Raw genomic sequence first — 11,190 nt, 5'->3', positions numbered from 1 at the left:
TTTCCAGCTTTGGAGTCCTTAAGAGGGACTCCAACCACAAGGTTATAAACACGACACCTGCATTCCCTTCCAATCCTTCATGGTTTTCTTTTTTACACACAAAGCTTACAACCTTTACTTTTTCCAAGTGGAAAACCAGTTTTTCCAACACTTTAAAAAACAAATATCCTTTTATCATATGCTGAAAGCCCTACCCATAACAAGCCCACTTCTGCGTTTGACTCTGTTCACTGACCCTTCATTTACTTCCTAAACTGACCCTTTTGGTAACTTTCAGTGAAGAGGTGGCTTTAATAAATATATTCTCCAGAAATCTCCAGAACCTTTGCGTGGGTCAGGGTGAGAGGTGCCGCCACGATGTAAACAGGACAGCTGAGTCCTCCGGGTAGGCGCCTGGTGTTAGCTGCACAGACGGCGTGTGTGGGAGGCATGGAGTCAGAGGCGCTTCCTCAAAATGCATCCCCCCGGTCTCCAGAGGAACACGCAGGCCCCAGGGCCCTCTGGAGAGGGATAGTCCCAGCGTATGCACGCCACTTCCTGGGCTTGGGGGGTGGTACGCCGGAGGCGGAGGATGCCCGTAGCAGGAAGCCCACGCAGAGGCTAGGGCCTCTTGTTCCACTTGGCAGAGACCCCAGAAGGAGCCTGGGGCCTGGGCAGGGGTGCCCAAGGGCATAGCAGCTGCAGGCCATTGGCAAGGCCAGAAGACGGTGAGTGGAAAGCCGGGGGCGCGTGGAGAGACCCCGAAAAGGGGCTGTGCAGCTGGGAGTCCTACATTTGCCGTTTGTGTTTCATCCGGCGATTTTGAAAGCAGGTTTTTATCTGGACCTCCGAGAGCTGCATCTCCCTGGCCAGCCTCTTCGGCTCCAGAGGGCCCAGGTACTGGTGGTGCCAGAAGACGCCCTCCAAGGCGTCGACCTGCCCCGTGGTGAAGGCAGCCACTGTCCTCTCCCGCGCAGGCCGATTTGAGGACCTAGCCTCCTTGATGCTGACGGCCTGACGGGGCTCCGGGTGCCGGATGTCTGGCCCGGGCCAGGGAGGCTCCCAGGGGAGACGTCGGCAGGCCTGGGGGTGTAGGTCGGTCCCGAGCAGCTTGCTGAGAGAATCAATCCATGGAGCCAAACCTGGAGGGCTGCTGCCGGCCACGAGGTGGGGAGGAGGAGAGACGCATGGCGGTCAGGTGGGCCTTAGGGAAGGCCGGGCGGGGCTGGCCAGGCGCAGGCCCAGCTATAAATTTTATTAGTGAAAAAGTAAGCAAGGTGTAGAGACATTAAGTGACTAATGAAAGATCAGAGCTACTGTGAGAACAGTTTGGGGATTGAATCCTCGCTTGCTAACACCCACTGCTAACTCCAGAGAGTGTGAAAAGAAACATTGAAGAATCACCGCCTAGACTGTTTTCAATATATTACTTGCTGGTTTTTATTTCCTAATGATTCTCTTATGAAGGCTTTTTCAAAATGACTGGCAAAAGCCAAAAAATATTCCATTAAAAATAGGTGTGTTTTGATAAATAGGAAAATAGACATTCTAGAAAAGTAAGATGAGTAAAAGTGGATTCTTTTTAAAGTTGAATAAACGCTATGAATACTATGCAGCACTAAGAAACAATTAATTAGTTGCATATAGAGTCTAAGAATACATTTTAAAAAGGCCTTATTAGGCTGGGCACGATTGCTCACCCCTGTCATCCCAGCATTTTGGGAGGCCAAGGCGGGAGAATCACTTGAATCCAGGAGTTCAAGACCAGCCTGGGCAACATGGCAAAAACCCCGTCTGCACAAAAAATACAAAAAAAAGCCATGCATGGTGGCGCATGCCTTTGGTCCCAGCTACTCTAGAGGCTAAGGTAGGAGGATTGCTTGAACCCAGGAGGTGGAGGTTGCAATGAGCTGAGATCATGCCACTGCACTTCAGTCTGGGTGACAGAGCAAGACCCTGTCTCAAAAAAAAGGGAGGGGGTGTTATTGAAAAAAAAAGTGAAGAAACACAAGAACTATAGCATAATATTATTCGTTAATATTAAAACAAATAATATATTTGTCAAGGATACAAACATGTATTAGGATATAACACAGTATAGTAAGTACCATGGTGGTAATATATGGTGGGGAGGAAGTGAGTGTGGACATTGAGACAAATGAGCAAACATAAAATAGTATTTTAAAAATTAAAACAAGAATGGAGCCTTGCATAGCCTGCTAATATGAGAAATAGGAGTAATTGAGTTCTCTGCACCTGAGGTCCAAAAAGCAAATAAAATATATTGTTGTTGACATTCTTTAATAAAATCAACTTATTTTTAAATAAGTAATTACAAATATGATAAATACAATCCTGCCCAATTTATAAATAGAATAAATCTTTAATTTTTGGAATTTAGTTACATTTACGAAAATGATTTTATAAGACTTCTTTTATTTATTTTTAAAGTTCCAGGGGCTACATGTGCAGGATATGCAGGTTTGTTACATAGGTAAACGTGTGCCATGATGGTTTGCTGCACTCATAACCTAGGTATTAAGACCAGCATACATTAGCCATTTTTCCTAATGCTCTTCCTCCCCCCACCCCACTTCCAGACAGGCCCCAGTGTGTGTTGTTCCTCTCCCCGTGTCCACGTGTTCACATTGTTCAGCTCCCACTTATAAGTGAGAACATGCAGTGTTTGGTTTCCTGTTCCTGCATTAGTTTGCTGAGGATAATGGCAAAGGACCTGATATTGTTCCTTTTTTATGGCTGCATAGTATTCCACGGTGTATGTGTACAGCATTTTCTTTATTCAGTCTATGATTTATGGGCATTTGGTTGATTCCATGTCTTTGCTATTGTGAATAAGGCTGCAATGAACATACATGTGTATGTATCTTTGTAATAGAATGATTTATATTCCTTTGAGTATATACCCCATAATGGGATTGCTGAGTCAAATGGCATTTCTGGTTCTAGATTTTTGTGGAATCATCACACCATCTTCCACAATGGTTGAACTAATTTACATACCCACCAACAGTATAAAAACATTCCTATTTCTCTACAAGCTCACCAGCATCTGTTGTTTCTTGACATTTTGATAATCATCATTCTGACTGGTGTGAGATGGTATCTCATTGTGGTGTTGATTTGCATTTCTCTAATGATCAGTGATGTTGAGCTTTTTTTCATATGTTTGTTGGCCACATTAATGTCTTCTTTTGAGAATTGTCTGTTCGTGTCCTTTGCCCACTTTTTAATGGGGTTGTTTGTTTTTTTCTTGTAAATTTAAGTTCTTTGTAGATTCTGGATATAAGACCTTTGTCAGATGAATAGATTCCAAAAATTTTCTCCCACTCTGTAGGTTGCCTGCTTACTCTGATGAGAGTTTCTTTTGCTGTGCAGAAGCTCTTTAGTTTAATTAGATCCAATTTGTCAGTTTTTGCTTTCTGACACACAGACAAATGGAACAGAAAAGAGGCTTCCAAGGAAGTCTAAAGGACCCAGCTAATTTAGCTTCCTAAAAATTTAGAACAGTTGCTAAATCTCCTTCAGTGAGAATATCTGGTTCTTTCTCAAATATTTATTTTTAATATTTTTATGACGTGATTAATTATATCACTAATTTTTAACTTATACTTCCCGTGCTGCCATCACTGATTCCAAAGTGTCAATAAATGAAACACACATTATTAAATATATTGCATTCTATAACACTTTAATATTTCATAAAACTTAAGAATATTTATGCAAATGAAGATAATATTGCTTATAAATGATGCTTTATATTGCAAGACATACCAGTTTCTATGTACCTATACATCATACATTAGCTATAAGATAAATAGAAATCAATGATTTAAGTTTGGTAGAACAGCTTTCACATAAACATATAAGTTCCTAATGATAACATGGGAACTAAAATTAAAATAATCTTCAATATTTAGATATTTGGTTAAGTTTTGACAAGACAGTTGTCTCAATATTCAGTGTAGCTCTGGCAGGCCCTATATCAAATAGTGGTTTTATCTATTGCCTTGGTTTTGGCCACATATTACAGAATTGCCAACTAATAGTAACTAAATTCATTATTAAAATGGCATAATATTGGTGGGAGGTAATGGGATGTCTTGAATGAGCACAAGCCTGGCATGTCATTTAGACTCTCAGAGCTTCATTTTGTTTGTGTGGAAAATAGTGATGTTAAATTACACAAGCCCTTGGGTTCAGATATGCTTTAAATTATTATAATTCTAATTGCATTTAATGATCTTAGTCATTTATAGAAATATTTTAAAGTTATGTTTCTGATTATCTTATCTTAATTGAGGTGGATTAAGGCAAAGCAGGAGGCCAGCTCTTTTTCAGAATTATCCTATAGAATATGGTTATGCTTTGGGTGGGGGAAGATGGGATTAACTAATGAGAGAGAGCCACCACCTCCGATATAACCGAATTGGGGGAGAAAAAATCAATTTTGCTCACAGGCCATGGTGAGAAAATATAGGGGATACAAGAGAAGGTTTATTTCCCTCTTGGGTTTTGAAAATGTGTTTGAGAACATCCTTAGTATTCACATGAGGAGTTGCAATATTGTTCAATATCTAATGACACTCTCCATAAGATTAGCATAATCAGTCAATAATGAGGCCATAGATGCAGCCAAGTCCTTAAACCAAAAACATCAGGATGACATAAAGTGTAACAACTCCAAGAATGTCTAGATCATGAATATCTTCTAACTTTAGTCGAGGCATAACAAAAATGTGATTCTAATCTTCTCTTATTACTACCTTTTCCTTTCCTTCCATTTACAGATATAAAAAGACATTTTTTTCAGACCTTTCATTAAAACCGGGCTAATTTCAATGACATAAGAAAAGGAGAAATGGGGCCAGGTACAGTGGCTCACACCTGTAATCCCAGCACTTTGGGAGGCTGAGGTGGATAGATTACCTGAGGTTGAGAGTTAGAGACCAGCCTGACCAACATAGAGAAGCCCCGTCTCTACTAAAAATACAAAAAAAAAAAAAAAAAAAAATTGCTGGGAGTAGTGGCGCATGCCTGTAATCCCAGCTACTCAGGAGGTAGAGGCAGGAGAATCACTGGATCCCGGGAGGCAGAGGTTGCAGTGAGCCGAAATTGTGCCATTGCACTCCAGCCTGGGCAACAAGAGCAAAACTCCATCTCAAAAAAAAAAAAAGAAAAGGAGAAATGAAATACAATCTCTGTAGTCAACATACACTAAGATAAAAGCAGTTTTGAATCTGATATATACATGTACATATATATAAATTCATTTCAAATATTATCTATTTTCACGGACAGTGGGAGGAAAAAGGATACACACTATATGTTTGGTTCTACTATTTTACGTTTGTTGGAATATCTAAAACATGTTTGTTCCAAATTACCTATCATCTGTCTATCTAGCCATCCACAAACATACACATACTCACTCAATATACACTCACAAACATAAGACAAATATAACTGCCAATTCATAAATAACAATATTTGAAAGCTATTATTATTTGAATGTTATTTCAGTAATATTTATTATTTTAAAGTTTTTTTCAAAGTATCAGTTTATATATTATACTTATTGATTTCAATAATTGAACAAGTCTGTTTGAAATTTATAAATTTACATTTTTTAAGTTGAAACAAAAATATGCAAGATTTTTATAGGTAGACAGATATAAAGAGTGAGTGATATGGTTTGGCTGTGATCCCACCCAAATCTCATCTTGAATTCCCATGTGTTGTGGGAAAAACCCAGTAGGTGGTAATTGAATCATGGGGACAGGTCTCTCCCAGGCTGTTCTTGTGAGAGTGAGTAAGTCTCATGAGATCGGATGGTTTTAAAAAGGGTAGTTTCCCTGCACAAGCTCTCTCTTTGCCTGCTGCCATTCATGTAAGATGTGACTTGCTCTTCATTGCCTTCTGCCATGATTGTGAGGCTTCCCCAGCCAGTTGGAACTGTAAGTCCATTAAACTTCTTTCTTTTGTAAATTGCCCAGTCTCAGGTATGTCTTTATCAGCGGTGTGAAAACAGACTAATACAGTGAGAATAAATAAAATTTCAAATGTGAATGTATTTTATAAAGTTTCTTATTATTTTTGCTGATGATGGATATTAATTTAACCTTTCAGCTCAGGTACCAAGACACAACAAAATACCCTCTTTAAAAAGACAGAAAATTGTAATTAAATCTTAATAATTCTGTTTACAGAGTGCCAGTTAGAAAGTACTTAAAAACTACTGGTTTAAACAAATGAAATACACTTTAGATTCTGAGGGAGCACATATTTATACATCCATGTTATGTTACTTGAGTATAGATTAAACTCATAGGTCCTGAACCACATGCTGTGATGATGGATTTAACACTTCATAATAAACACTAAATAATATTTACTGTGTATCCTCATTGCATTAAGTTGATTTATGCTAGAGAAATAAGAACCTAATGTTGAGTTTGTTAGAGTAGTATTAGGTTTAAGACCTCCAGACTTTTGTTCTTCAGTTAACTGAAATAACTTTTACTTGTGAAGGCAGACCAAAATAAATGTTCTTCAATTAAGCTACTTGTTTTACAACCATAGGATGTATTCTAAATTACACATTTTCAGTCTCTGTGGGAGTTGGAGAGTATGCAGAGGTAATGATGACTTTATTAAAGTACATGACTCCATTGAAGCAAAAATAAATATTGTTAATGAAAAGCATGTTATAAATTAAAGACAAGCAAGACACAAAAACCGGAAAACTTCCTGAAGTATATAATTAATAAATCTTATATTGCATCTACTTTTAAGTTTTTATATAAATCAACATATTTTTAAGAAAAACAAGCGTCAAGGTCAGTATTTCTTCTCTGAACTGATTTTAGCATTTCTCTTTACTCACTTAACTCAGTTGTAGTTATGGAAAATTGCAGAGTCTATTTAAGAATAGTGTTGACAAATAGCTAAATTGAGGGTAACCTTTATTTGTAAGACATATATGTCCAACTGAATTAGCAAATTAACTACATTTTATGACAATTAAATATATATATGACAATTAAATCCTTGGCTACTGCAATCAATTGCTGCAAAAAGGTTATGGGCCATAAAAAATGCTGCTTCTCTATTGATGCCCTAATTCTTTCTCTTCATCATTAATATTTAATGAAAAATATTTTTCTTCTAAAATCTACATAAAACATTCAACCAACCTTTATTTTGCTGTTATTGTTTGACGAATGGTTTCCAACATCCTTAGCTTAATCCCCTTTAATCTAGACCACTCAAAATCAATATAGTTTTGTTTTTTACCAAAACTAACTAGCTGCTGATAACCTTGTGAACCTGGTGAAGCATGTTTTTCAATGACTTATTTCCTCCTTTGAAGCTATTTCCTCATTTTTCTGATTTCTAGAGCCATAATGTTCTATTTTACCTGTAACAAAAGCTGCTGCAACAAAATATCTCCACACTAAATCATTCTACATATAAGGCCATCATATGTATGAATTAACTGTGTTTCAAGCAGGAAGAGAAATCAGCAATATACAGTTCTAATAATGAAATTTCAGAAATAGGGGACTGGTAAATGAGATATTTTAGGGGGTAGAAGTGCTACCTGAATCTTAGTATGTGGGTGGTATTGTACTCATTTTGTGGAAAGTATATTTTAATGAGAAAAATAGTGTAGTCTAGAGTGTGAAGTCACTATGTTTATATATTTGCATTATTTGCAAACTATTTAAAGAGAATTTTGGTAGAATGATTTATTTTCCTCTAGGTATATACCCAGTGATGGGATTGCTTGGTGGAATGGTAATTCTGCTTTTAACTCTTTGAGAAATTACCATACTGCTTTCCGTAATGGTTGAACTAATTTATACTCCCACCAACAGTGTATAAGTGTTCCCTTTTCTCTGTAATCTCACCAGCATCTGTGTTTGTTTGTTTGTTTTTGACTTCTTAATAATAGCCATTCTGACTAGTGTGAGATGGTATATTATTGTGGTTTTGATTTGCATTTCTCTAACAATCAGTCATATTGTGCTTTTTTCATATGCTTGTTGATTGTGTTAACACGCACGTGAATGTTCATTGCAACACTATTCACAATAGCAGGGACATGGAATCAACCTAAATGCCCATCAGTGACAAATTGGATAAAGAAAATGTGGTACATATACATAATGGGATACTATACAGCCATAAAAAGGAACAAGATCATGTCTTTTGCAGGAACATGGATTGAGCTAGATGCTATTACTCTTTTTCTTGAGACAGGCTTTCGCTCTGTTGCTCAGGCTAGAGTGCAGTGTGGTGGCTGTTATTATTGGCAAACTAACAGAGGAACAGAAAACCGAATACTGCATGTTCTCACTTATAAGTGGGAGCTACATGATGAGAACTCATGAACACAAAGAAGAGAACAACAGACACTGGGGTCTACTTGAGGGAAGAGTCTGGGAGAAGGGAGAGGATCAGGAAAAATAACTATTGGGTACTGGGTTTAATATCTGGATGATGAAATCATCTGTACAACAAACCCCCGTGCATGAGTTCACCCGTGTAACAAACCTTCACATTTACCCCTGAACCCAAAACAAAATTTTAAAAAATAAAGAGAATTTTGACCTCACATTTAAAGGCAACATCTACAGAATGATCATAAGGGAGAATTACTTCTATGAGGCTGTGGGAGCAGTCAAGTAAAAATATTCAGTCATTTTGTTTGAATTACATGAAACTATATCAATCAGCTCTTTTTTACATATGGCCTTTATATTTATAGATTGTACTAACAATCATGCTATTGTTAAGTTGCTTAAAAAACATGGAGGCCAAGAAAAAGTTATCTCTTTTTAAGTGAAGAATACAGAAAAATTGAATCAATTAACAAAGATACCTATAGAGAATAGCTATTAAAATTTCAACTATGATTTGAGGAAATTGTGGCTAAATGATAATTAAACGTATTTATTTTAAGAAACAAAATTAGAGTAATTTATATCATAATAAGGCTTTTATAATGCTTAACTGGGAAAGTTTTTATTAATACTTCTAATATGCAGGTCATATTCTTAAAGGAATTTTTAAATGACTTCAACTTTGATAATGCATCTCTAAATCTGCTTAGAACACACTGAAGATGGTTGACATCTGCTTTATGTTGGAGTATAGAAATGTCACTGCTTCCATGTTTGTTAATACAGCAACATCAAAAGTTAAACATGAACCCTATACATTTGGTATGACATTTCAACCATCCCTATTGGGAAAGTTAACTGTGCCTTCTGCTGCTATACTATGCATTCTAGAGAAAAAAAAAAAAACAAGAAATTTTGAGAAGTAATAATCAGTCACTATAGAACTGAGGAGTTTAAGAAAAAAGCTGTATAGTCAGAAAAAATATATATATATTTTATTTCTCAACATTATACCTTGCCTTTTTGCTTTCTATAGACCTAGAGAAGAATAATCAGAAATTGTGTCCCCATGCATGGCACTCTGTACAGACTTGGGAACTTCGTTGCTGGGAACTATCTATACTTTTCTCAAAAGTGTCCAAATGGGGTTGGGGAAATTAGATTAAGTTAGTTATATTATCTAAGAATTAGCATTAGTATCTCAATACCATCATCTAAATTGTTTTTCCCTCACCTTTATCAGCATCTTTTATTTTATTTTTTTAAATAATTTCACTTTGTATTTTAGATTAAGGGGGTACATGTGCAGGTTTGTCACACAGTGACATCAGTAGCTCTTAGAATATTGGATCTATTTCTTGGTAGTGTAAACCTACCATCATATCAAATTATCCATATTTTTTTAAAGAACAATAAAATGTAGGCCACTTCTAAGGTGAAGTGTAATAAAATAAAACTGAACAATTGTCTTGTGTTTTCTAAACCATAATTTACCATTAAAAAATATTCTAATATTATTTTCTTCTTATTTTGTTTTTCCATTCTAGCTTATAAAAATGAGAAAACAAGTTGGAGAAAATAATTAATGGTAATAATAATAGTGATAAAGATGATAATAAGTTGGGCTATGTTTTTAGAGAATTTAAAATTTTTTGTGGTGTATTAGGAATGAGTAATAAGAACAATTTACTACTCCTAGTCAAAAGAACAAATGATCTTGAAAAGACTATCACTATAATTAGAAGTGCAAAACTTAGCCAGTGAGTAATGTTAATCACAAAATATCTTAAAATGATTGGATATATTTGATCACATTTTTCCCCTTTTCAATGCCTTTCCTGAAGTATTTTAGCTGAGTTGTACGTGTGTATGTATGTATGTAAGTTTGTGTGTCTGTGTATGTTGACTACAGGATTGAGTGTCTAAATGGAAATCCTCTCAGTTTTAGTGCTGCAAGTCAGAGTCATGAGGCCACCTTGGCCAGACACTAGCTCCCAGACAACATTTCTAGACACACTCGGGACCAGAAGGGAACCTGCTGCCTTGAAGGGAATGATGAAGTCCTGGAAGGATCCATCACCTGTTGACTAACAAGCCTTTGGGCCTTGAATAACCAGCATCAATACTTATGTAGTATGCTGTGGGCCTTGGGTGAGATTTTGAGACTTGCTGGCTTCAGGTGAGATTCAGCACATTCCCAGATTTGGTAGCTATGGGGAGAAACACCTTCCGCTTCAGGAAAGTAGAGGGAAAAAAAAAGGGGACTTTGTCTTGCACCTTAGATACCAGTATGGCCACAGGGGGTAGAGTACCAAGCAAGCTTTTGGAGTTGTAAGGATGTGGATAGAAGGGAACCCTCATATAGTGTTGGTGGAAATGTAAATTAGTATAATCACTATGAAGGTTCCTCAAAAAACTAAAATAGAGCTACCATATGATCCAGCAATCCCACTGCTAGGTATATATCCAAAAAAGAGGAAATCGGGATATCATAAAGATATCTCCACTCCCATGTTTATTGCAGCACTATTCACACTATTCAATATACATAATGGAGTACTACTCAGCCTTAAAAAAGAATAAGATCCGGTCACTTGCAACAACATGGGTGTGACTGGAGGCCATTATATTAAGTGAAATAAGCCAGGCACAGAAAGACAATCTGCATGTTCTCACTTATTTGTGGGAGCTAAAAATTAAAACAATTGAGCTCATGGAAATAGAGAGTAAAAGGATAGTTACCAGAGGCTGGGAAGGGTAGTAGAGGTTGTAGGGTGGTAGTCAG

At 36.8% G+C, this 11,190-nt stretch overlaps 1 pseudogene; it reads right to left on the bottom strand.

Moving 5' to 3' along the window:
* Window positions 1-334: 334 nt before the first annotated feature.
* Window positions 335-1,168, bottom strand: LOC129024039 (homeobox protein VENTX-like; annotated as a pseudogene).
* Window positions 1,169-11,190: the final 10,022 nt, after the last annotated feature.

This window comes from Pongo pygmaeus, chromosome X (genome assembly GCF_028885625.2).
Source record: "Pongo pygmaeus isolate AG05252 chromosome X, NHGRI_mPonPyg2-v2.0_pri, whole genome shotgun sequence".
Taxonomy (NCBI): Eukaryota; Metazoa; Chordata; class Mammalia; order Primates; family Hominidae; genus Pongo; species Pongo pygmaeus.
This window is presented reverse-complemented; position numbering and strand designations above follow the sequence as displayed.